This window comes from Sarcophilus harrisii, chromosome 1, assembly GCF_902635505.1.
Source record: "Sarcophilus harrisii chromosome 1, mSarHar1.11, whole genome shotgun sequence".
Taxonomy (NCBI): Eukaryota; Metazoa; Chordata; class Mammalia; order Dasyuromorphia; family Dasyuridae; genus Sarcophilus; species Sarcophilus harrisii.
In genome coordinates, this window is record NC_045426.1 from 437,458,883 (window position 1) to 437,470,789 (window position 11,907).

Sequence of the window (11,907 nt, forward strand, 5' to 3'; positions counted from 1 at the left end):
GCTGAGTTTGGTGTCTTTTATATTTATCCTTACTCAATTTCATCATGTTAGATTTAGCTTCATCATTTCTGCCAGAATTTTTTTCTGCATCCTACTTCTCCTCTCCAGGGTAGTAACCATCTCTACCAGCTTCATATAATCTTTAAATTTGATTGATTTTAAAATGTTGAACAGGAGAGGGACAAGGCCTTAGTCCTGATTTTTTCTTCATCAAAGTTGAGGGCAATCTGGTTTAAAAAAGGAAGACTGGGGAGATCCTGATTGGGATGATTTTGTTTTGTTAGCCAAGATTACTGGAAACTGGAAACAACTAGCTTCTTTAAATGTCAGAGAGAAGTGGAATCAATCACATCTGAAGGTCAGTCCACATTCCCTAACTTCAGATTGATCTTTTCACCTGAAGATTAATCTTGTCCCTTCCCCCCTCCAATAATGAGGTAAGAAGGAGAAGCTGAGAACTTTTAACTCACCTTCTCATTAAAATAGTAGCTAAGTGGGATTGCCTTGCCTTTGCCAGAGAAGATCCAAATGATGTACTGTTGGATGAATCAGAAGGAAGACACACCTTAAGATGCTTTTTCAGCCCTCATTCTTTGGCTCAAATGGAGACAAACCAGAGATCCCTTTATTAATAGGTTTGGTGCCCTATTAATTATATTTTGCTTGGAGAATTGCCTTAGTTTAACTTTTTGTTAAATTTCACTCAAGATGGTGTTCAGTCAACTCCAAGTTCATATAAATATGCTAGCTTCAGCTTTAAAACTACCCATCTTGTCCATAAACATAGCATGAAATATTCTGCCAAATGTCATGCTAAAATCTTATTATACCATCTCTATGACATTCTTCTGACCTTCCAACTTAATGTGTCCAAAAAAAAAAAAAGGTGGTAAGGTGGTCTTACGTTATTGTTCTTAATCAACCTATGCTAGCTCAAAATGAATATTTCATTCCTTGGTGAGAATTCGCAATCCATCCTTTAATTATGTTTTCTAGGATTTTGCTAAGAATTGCACCTAAGCTCACCAGCTTGAAGAATTAACCCCTTTTGAAAACAAGAAATTTGATTATCTTAACAGTCGCACATTTTATCTTCTCCATAATTTTTCAAAGATCAACAACAAATAAGTTATCCAGGCACAATGCTAAAGATTGACCATGTTTGAGCAGGATCCATCATGCTAAGTAAACCTTAGTCTGCATGTCAATCAATAAAGATTTAAGTATCTACTATGTGCCACATTTTGTATTAAGTAGTGGAGATGCAAAGAAAGGTGGCAAAAAAAGTTTTCAAGGAGTTCATAGTCAAATGAGGAGACACTATGTAAACAACTATATACAAACAGGCTATGAACACAATAAATTGGAGAGACTCAGGTGCCAGCATTGAAAGTCCTGCCTGGGGATCAGGATAAAAGTGTAGCAAGGACATTTAAAAAGGAGTAGAGCTCAGGGGTACAAGACACCAAGTTTCTACCAGGAATCAAGATAAGTCAGTGAACAGGACGTACTAACTGCCCCAAACCAGAAAATTCTAACAAGAGCTAAGCATGACTGACATAAGGTAAATCTGTTTCTCTGGCTACTGAACACCAAGTGTTTGGTATCAAATAATATAAAAGTTTGAGCTTCCCAACCCAAATTGTGCCATCAATATTTTGTCCATCTTCATCCCCTGACAGATGGGATTTTATCTTATTTTGCCTGGAATCAATCCTGCATATCACTTTCTAGCTTTTTCCAAACTTGTATTTACCCTTTGCCCTTATTTAACTCTTCTTTGTGAGTAATTAAGCATTAATTTGGTACCAGAAACTGTACTAAGAAAGGTAAAAACAGACCCTGCCCTCAAGGAGCTTCTGTTCTAATGGGTTCTTAATGTTCTAACATGTGAACACTATGTATATACCAAATGTATATATTATAAATGGGAGATAATCTTAGAGGGAAGGTATTAACTCTTGTAGAAAGTTTTGGAAGACAAAAACAATCATTATAGACATTGGAAAGATCCAGTAAAAAAAAAAATAAAGCAGAAAAACTCAGTTGTTGGAGTGTTCTCATCGGGCACAAAGGGATTCTTTGTTTCTTTCTTTTTTTCAAATTTATTTAAAGAAACAGAATATGAAAAAAAAAAACAGAAAAGGAATACAAAATGAAAGACAACATTGTCATGTGCCCAGCAGCACATCAGGGAGAATTTGAAATATATAACAAAAAATAACAGTTCAAGAAAGTATATATATATATATATATATATATATATATATATATACACATATATTAGAAAAAATTATATTCAGGAGTGTCCATCTTTTCCTCACTTTTTTGGAAATTGTTCTTATGTTTTCTGCTGCACACCTTTTTACTTTATTCTTTTTTTCTCCCTTTCATTCCCACCTACCATCACCAACCAGGCTATAGTTAAGAAAGGATATATTTATATAAACATATATAGATATATACATAAACATACATATACACAATGACCAACACACAGAAACACACATATATCTTTCCTATCCCTGCTGACCCCACAAAGGTATTCTTTTAGAAGGAAGTTGACAAATGCATATATAGAAATACAAAATTGCCTGTGATGGTTGATGTACAAGTTGTTACCATGGATAATCCCAGGTGCACATAGTTAAGAGGTGTGATATAGAAGATATTCAGCCAAGGAGACTGAGAAGAAGTGACCAGACAAGTAGAAAAATAGTCAAGAGAAAACATCAGGAAAACCCAACTTGAAGAGCACATAGGAGGGTTCAGAAAGATAAGAAAAAAAAAACCATCATATTTGGCAAATAAGACATCATTAGTAATTGTGGGATTTCAGTTAAGTGATGATATCAGAAGCCAGATTACAAAGAATTTAGAAAAGAGTGACAGTCAAGGAGACAATAGGTGCAAACAGCTCTTTAAAGGAATTTGGCAATAAAAGAGAGAAGCAATACAGAAGGAGAAGTGCAAAAGTGCAATATGGAATCGGTTTGATAACCATTGTTTTGGGAAAGATGGCACTGGCCATTATTGAATGGGAATATCAATATAAGTCAGCAATGTGATGTAACAATCAAAATTTTGTACTATCTTGAGCTGCATAAAGAAAGGCAAAGTTTCCAAGAATAAGAAATAAGTGATCATCCATTCAACTCTATCCTGGTCAAACTTCACTTGGAGGATTGGGTTTAATTCTGGTTGCCATGGTTTAGAGGACATTGATAAGATAGAGAATGTACCCAAAAAAAGGACAACCAGGATGGTGAAGAACCTTGAATCTTTATTATCTGAAGATTGGCTGAAGGCTCTGGGGGAAGGAGAACTGAAGGCAAAAGAAGGACTTCAAATATATGAAGAACTGTGTTGTAGAGAAGGGATTAAACTCATTCTTTTTGGCCCCAGAGGCAAAGGAGAAAATACCAGGAGACCAATTTAGGCTTGATGTCAGGAAAAACATCCTAACAATTAGAGCTATCCAAAAGGGGAATGGATTTGTATGGGCATGTATGATTTAGACTAAAGGGACCCTGAGGTCAACACTCAAATTCTGTGATTCTTTGATCTTCATCAGGTTGGATTTTGTGCATGATGAGGTTTTTGTGTGTGTGTGTTTATTTTCTTATTTGGGGGAAGGATGATCAGGTCCTTGCAAAAAAAAAATTACATATAAATCATTATTCTTTTTTGTATGGAAAGCATAGAAGGATGAGAAGATAGTAAAGAAAGATAATTTAGCCTTATTATCCTGGCACATTTCTCTTTTCCCAAATTCATGTCACTACTTCAAACATGATAAAAAGTCAATAAATATTTGTGAAGTAAACAACATGCTTTAATTATTCTTCAAATTCTCACACCTTCGTCAATGGGTCTTTCTTCCATAGACACAGATAGGAAACAGTATTAGAGAAAAACAAATAGTAGATGATGCTAGAGATGGACTTAGAGAACAGCATGTAACAATATATAAAACACCTCCCCTGAAGGAATATTTGGGTCTAATTCTTGCCTCAGAAATTTACAAAGTATATGACGGTATAAAAGCTCACTTAATGTCTCTTAGACTCAATCTGCAAGATGAGAATACCTATCACCCAGTTTACAGTGTTGTACTGAAAATCAATTGATATGACGTCTGATGTGATCATAGATCAGTTTTGTGATTTCTGGTCACTCTGACCTGGTCCAAAATTTCTATCAAAAAACCTTCTGTTTTCATAAAGCGCTATATAAATAAGTTATCATTAATATCTTATTTTTTTCCTTGTTTGAACTATGTTCATTTAGAAATGCTCCTGAACAAATTACTGTGCTGCTATTATCATTTTTTATTTACATGTAATGTTGAGCTAGCTTTCTGGAGGACCTCGGGACCAGCCTTGATCTTAGTGGAGAAGTGCAGGAAGCAGGAGAGTCACCAGGAGGATGGTCAAAGATAGAGTATCTCATTTCCAGTCCTCTCAGCCCTTAAATACCTTGGTATGATTACATCATTACAGCACACTAAGTATGTGTGAACTAGAGAACCATCATCTCATCAATTCCACTGAGTAACCTTGTTGTAAGTATCCTTGTTTCAGGTATACTTCTCCAGAGTTCTGGCCCTCTACATTTATTATCCTATGGATATATAAATAAATAAATCATAAATACATAACTAAAACAAAGTGCTTTTATAATTGAATAAAAGAACAAGAGTATAAATTTATTTTCATTAGGCATTAGGACCACTGAAAATACTGCTGGACTACAACTCCAGTAGCAAATAGAATTATGGAAATGGTATATAACTAAATAATGCCCTCATGTGATTCTTTTTCTTCTGCTATATCTCTACGTTTTGAATGTTTTTTCCTCATGTAGTTTGGTGACTATATCTAGTATAGCAACATCTATTAACAATATTATTAAGTTTTTGTGCCTTAATGTTAAATTCAGGTTACTGTGGCCAGTGATTTGGTATGTGATAATGCTTGAGTTCCACTGCAGTTTATTCTTTAAAGTATCAAAATTATTTTGAGGTTTATATTTATAATATGGGAATTTTCATGTGTTCAACCATGAAAGATAGTTAGCTTCTGATCTATAATTCTATCCACCATGTTTTGCTACGATTCATAGCACTGCAATATTCATAGCAGTGCAGTATTCAGTGTATGCTAAAAAAAAATTTTGCAAAATAAGTGATGTGTTGCATAGCTTCTACCATTTCTTTGCATAATTAATTTGATTGATGTTCAGTCATTCACTTATGGCATAACAGACCCTTCTGTCCTCCACTATCTCCTAAAATCTCTCTAAGTTCATGTTCCCTATTTCTGTGACACTATCTATCTTATCCTCTGTCCCTTCTCCTTTTGCCTTCAATTTTTCCCAGTATCATGATCTTTTCCAATGAGGCCCATCTTCTCATTGTGTCACCACAGTATTTAAGCATCATCTTCAGTATTTGACTTACCAGTGAATAGTCTGAATTTATTTCTTTAAGTATTGATTGATTTAATCTCCTTACTGTCCAAAGACTCAAAACTTTTCTCCAGCACAATTTGAAAGTGTCAGTTCTCTGAAACTCAGCTTTCCTTACATTTCAATTCTCATGGCCATACATTGCTATTGGAAAAAACATAGTTTTGATTATATGGACCTTTGTCAGCAAGGTGATAATCTCTACTTTTTTAGTATGCTGTCCAGATTTTCCATAGCTTTCCTTCTAAGGAGCAAGCATCTTTTAATTTCATGATTGCAGTAGTTATCTGCAGTGATCTTTGAGCCCAGGAATATAAAATCTGACACGGTTTTCATTTCTTCTCCTTTTGTTTGCCAAGAAGTAATGGGAAGTTGCCAAGATCTTAGTTTTTAGTTTTTTCATGTTAAGCTTCAAACCAGCTTTTAAAGTTTGGTTTGTGATTTCTGGTGAAATTTTTGAATGGAAAGCACAGAAGGATGAGAAGATAGTAAAGAAGGATAATTTATCCTTATTATCCTGGCACTCTCCTCTTTCACCCTCATCAAGAGGTTTCTTATTTCTTCTTCACTTTCTGCCATCAGAGTGATATCATCTGCATAGCTAAAATTATTGATATTTCTCCGGGCAACCTTAATTCTAGCTTTTAATTCATCCAGCCTGGGATTTCACATGATGCACTCTACATATAAATTTAAAAATAAGATGATGATACAACCTTGTCATATTCCTTTTCCAATCTTTAACCAATTAGTTGTCCAGTTCTAACTGTTGCTTTTTGACCCATATATAGGTTCCTTAGGAGACAAGAAAGATGATCCATAATTTCCATTTCTCTGAAGATTTGCCACATATTGTTGTGATCCACACCTTCAACACTTTAATCTAGCCAATGAAGCAGAGGTAGATGTTTTGGGTCTTTTTTTTTTTTTTTTTCTGGAACCCCCTTACTATCTTCATAATCCAGCAAATGTTGGCAACTCTCTAGTTCCTCTACCTCTTTGAAAACCACCCTACTCTTCTGGTAATTCTCAATTCACACTGCAAGCTTACCTTGCAGAATCTTAAGCATAATTTTGCTGTCTTGTGAAATGAGCACATTTGTTTGGTATTTTGAACATTCTTTGACATTGCCATTCTTTAGGATTGGAACATAAAATTATCTTTTTCCAATCCAGTTGAGTTTTCCAAGTTTGCTGACATATTGAGTGCAGCACCAGCTTTTAGAGTTTTAAATAGCTTAGCTTGAACTCCATCACTTCCACAAGTCTTATTGTTAGCAATGCTTCCTAAGGCCCACTTGACTTAATTCCCGGATGTCTGGCCCAGCTCAGTAACTACAGTATCATGATTATCAATGATGGTGATCGCTTTCTTGTATAGTTCTTTTATATATTCTGGCTATCTCTTCTTAATCTGCTTCTGTTAAGTCGCTAGAATTTTTTGTCTTTTATCATTGCCCATTTTTACATAAAATGTTCTTTTGATATCTCTAGTCTTTCCTATTGTATTGTCTTTTATCTCTCTGCATTTCTTACTTAAGAATCCTTCTAATGCCTGTTTTCTATTCTCTGAAATTCTGCATTCATTTGGGTATATCTTTCTCCTTTCCCTTTAATTTTTCCTCATTCCTCAGCTATTTGCAAAGCCTCATCAGATAGTCATTTTGCTTTCTTGCTCTTCTTTTTCTTTGGAATATTTTTTTTTGCTGCCTCCTGTAGCAACTGGTCCCATTACTGCCTGGCAAGGGAGAAGAAATGGAAGCAGTGTCAGATTTTATGTCAAAAATCACTGCAAATGGAGACTGCAATCATGAAATTAAAAGATGTTTGATCCTTGGAAGGAAAACTATGGGAAATCTGTACAGCATACTAAAAAACAGAGACATCATCTTGCTTAGTCAAAACTATGGTTTTTCCAATACAATGTATGGCTGAGAGTTGAAATGTAAGGAAAGCTGAGTTCCAAGGGACTGACACTTTTAAATTGTGATGGAGAAAACTTTTGGGAGTCCTTAGACAGCAAGTAGATCAAATCAGTCAAACTTAAAGAAATTAATTCAGACTATTTTTTGGAAGGTCATATACAGAATTTGATGCTTACATACTGTGATGACATAATGAGAAGATGAGCCTTATTGGAAAAGACATGATATTGGGAAAAATTGAAGGCAAAAGAAGAAGGGGGTAGCAGAAGATAAGATAGATAGATAGTGTCATGAGAGCAAGTAACATGAGCCTAGACAGATTTTAGGAGGTGGTGGAAGACAGAAGGGTCTGGTATGCTCTGGTCCATAAGATAGATCATAAATAATCAGATACAATTGAACAATTGAATGCCAAACCTGTACAATACTGTTAACCTCTGTCCAGAGTTCTTCAGATACTTTATCACCAGATCTAATCCTTTAAATCTATTTATGACTTCTACTTCATATTCATAAGAGATGAAATTTAGATCATATCTATTATGATCTGATGACTTTCCCTACTTTCTTCAATTTAAGTCTGAATTTTGCAATGGTTCATGATCGGAGCCACAAGTCCAAGTCTAATTTTAACTGACTGTGTAAGAACTTTTCCACTTTTGGCTTATATAATTATATAAATATATGATTTCTATATTGACCATCTGGGATTGCCCATGTATAGAATCACTTTTCACAAGCTGAAAAAGAGTGTTTGCTATGACCAATGAGTTATCTTGACTAATCTCTTCTGTGCTTCATTTTACATTTCTAAAGTCAAACTTACCTGTTATTTCAATTTGATCACCTACTTTTTAGCATTCCAATCTCCTATAATGAATATGACTTCTTTTTTGGTGTTATTTCTAAAAAAAAAATATTACAGCTTTTCATAAAACTAATCAATTTTGGCCTCTTTGGAGTCAGTGCTTAGTACAAACGTGTATTACTTTGATGTTGAACAGTTTGCCTTTAAACAGATATTATTCTTTTCTTTTTATATTATACCCCAGTATTGCTTTTCTCATTGTTTTATTGATTATAAGGACCATTCTATTTCTTCTAAGAGATTTTTGCCCACAATAGTATATTAGACAATAGATTGGCAGGTAGAGATGCATGATTAATAATAGTACCTAATTCTAAACTCCTTAAAGATAAACCTTCTATAATTTCTGGTATCTCTGATTTAGTCCACAATTTCCACTAAAAATGCTTCTGTTTCCATAATCAAATCAACATGATATAGCTATGTGTTCACTGTTTCTTGATGACATATCTTTAGTTGAGTTCGTATAGATGTCACCCATTTGGATTCCATTTTTTAAATATTAATGATTTTAGAGGCTTTATCTACATGTAAGCCACTTTTGGCCACATTTTGGCATATCTACTATGTCATACAACTATATTGTAACTTCTGTCAGCCTTTACTTTTGCTCAATGAAATGATGTCTTTCTGTTTTAAAAGCATTTTTATAGGTTATTTACCATGTGATCTAAGAACATCTATCAATCATATTCCTCCTTTTTGATGAGGAAGTGCTCATCTTTCTATAATTATCTTATATCAATGATCTCTATATGTTCCATTAATATTGTATAAGTTTATATTCATATGCTTTCCACATCTGTTATGATCTTTTTATAGTCCTGAAAATATAAAGATTGATATTGGGAAGGTATACATTGCTTTAAATGTGTTCTTCCCACTAAACTTTGATTTCAGGAGTGCTCTAAGTCTCTACATATTCAGTCATATTTTCTCCTTTATGGTTTTACATCAATGTCTTAAAGAAAACAAGTCTTTGTATCATCTAATCCATTCATTCATTTTAATGTCCACATTCAAATGTGAAGTCTGCAATTTCTACTTTCCTTGACATAAATAAAGAATTTTACATTTATATGGTCCAAATGACATTTTGATAAAATTGAATAAAGATTCTACAAGATAGAGAAGCTGCTTAATATTATAACTTGATGTCATCTATATCCAAAAAGCTGTAACTAAGATGTTTTAGTTTGATCCTCTCAAACTAAGTTTAACTTAGTTTAACTCTTTTAAGTTTAACTTAAAAGCAATACTTAGTTCAATTAAAGAGGAAGTTTAATGGATTTAAGAGTAGGAAGATTGATAATTGATTTAATGTGTATCCTGAGAGATGTTTTGTTTTATATCACTCATTCTTTATCTTCGCTCCAGAACCATCTGGGTCCAGTGACCAGATATAAACCTCGATGGTTCCAGAGCAGAAAGTGAGGCTGTTAACCTTGTACAGTCCTCCTTCACTCAAATCCAATTCATTTGCATGTCATAGCATCACCTCCCTGATGTCATAGTCGTCTTCAAGGACAAATAACAACCTCAGTGAATAGGAGCTGCCCCACTGAGGATGAGCTAGCTTCCTTATTCCTTTCCTTCCTTGCTTCTACTTGCTTACAGATTAATACTTCCATCAAGGCTTGAGCTTCCCTAGAATAGTCTTCAAAATTCAGTATAATGTCAGCATATAATTAAGCATCAGAGTAGAGTTTTATTTTTTTTAATAAACTCATACAAGAATGAAAATTGTAAGATATCACAGGATTATAATACTTAAACCTAGAAGGAATTTTAGGTCATCTCTTCTAAAATCCCTGTTTTATAGATGAGGAAATTGAGACCCAGACATGAAGCAGCTCACCCAAAATTACAGAATGAGTAAATAGAAGAACTAATATACTCAAACCCAGGACTCCTGTATGAATGGTTTATTCATATCCTTAACTCATTTCATTTAACAAATTCAATATACATTTCTTAAATGCTTACTTTGTGCACTTATACTATACTCAGTAAATCTATTTATAAGAAACGTAAGTAAGTATAGAACATAATTGGGTTATACTGGCATACTTGGGGAAACATTCCCATTAGTCATCCCATTCCACTCAAATCAAGAGTTAGTGGGAATCCTCAATCAAGTTGTGATGGCATAAATGAATGAAGGCCTTTCAGTGCAACCAAGAAATGTAATTCCTTATATATAACTGAATATATAGATTTTGTTTAGAAATAAGCCATGTTGAATAGAAGAAAAAAAAGATTTAAGACTGCACAAAATTCTACTAGGAAATAGTGAAGGAACAAGCATTTATTAAGTACCTACTATGTGCCAGACACTGTTCTATGTTTCTTACAAATATCATCTCATATCGTAGCATTAAGGTCCAGTTGTCCATGAAACTCATTTATTCTTTTACCACTACAATCTAAAAATGTCCTCAAGAGACAACACATTGATTTTTTTGAAGGACAACAAATCAGTGACACTGAATATTTAGTGTAGAAATTAACTTTTAAGCACAATGTAAGAACTGGGTTACCAGAATAAGCCCTTCTAATCCCTTAGGGATGGGAGGAAGTTAAGAAATTATGAAGAAGGAAAGAGAGAAAGAGAAAGGAGGATAGAGGAATGGTGAAAGGGCTTTAAGGAACAAGGAGACTAAGGGAGAGGGAAGGGAGGGAGAAGCAAAGAAGGAAAAGAAGAAAGACAAGGAAAAAGAAAGAAGATTTGGATGATAAACATGAGTTTGTAATTATGGTACAAATACTCTGACAGTAGGATGTTATACTCTTATTAGTCACTGTAAAAAGCAAACATGTAGAGTAAGCTCTTGCTGTTATTGCCTCAACATCTCTTCTCATAATATAACAAACTCTTCACCCAAGTCAGCGTTAAATAGCCATTAAAATCCAATCGAATTTTCCAACTAGTTTCATCTCAGATAGCACTGCCTATGCACGTCCCAACATGCTAGCATGAAATTGTTTACTTTTAATAATAGCAACTTTATTTTTGACTGCAGTGAGACCATAACTCTGGTATGTTTTGTTTTGGTTCATTTACTTAGACAGCCATCTGGCAAGATAATGTTCAAATGAGATATTCTCAAGTGAAGGAAAATATCTTCTGTTAGGAATACTGAGACTATGGCAAAGCTCAGGCTGTATTTGTTCTTCAAGTCCCTCCATAGCTTGGCCCAATCAGTTTTGCCAACTATCTCTCATAGAAAAGTCCTTCTTGATCCTGATGCTCCAATTAAAACTATATTACTTAGTGTTGCCCCAATTCACACCTAACCGTAACCTTTTGCACAATTTCTCACGTTGTCCCTTTTATCTACAGCTTATTCCCTCTTCTCTAGTTGTCAAAATCCTGGTCCATTCTACAAGACTCAGTTCAATTGTTATTTCCTCTATGAAGCCTTCCTTTATACCCTCCAAGGTAAAAATCTTTATTCTCTTATCAACCAGACTGAAATAGGCCTCTAACTTGTGGATGGCCAAATAAAGCATACTGGAGACAAGAAAGCAGGAATTGATAGTGGTTTAATTTCAAAGTAAGGAGAATACTTGCAAGCTGAAGTCCTCCTAAATAGAAGGGCTTAAATTGCTGGGATTAGGAGTAGGGCTTATAATTACAGGAAA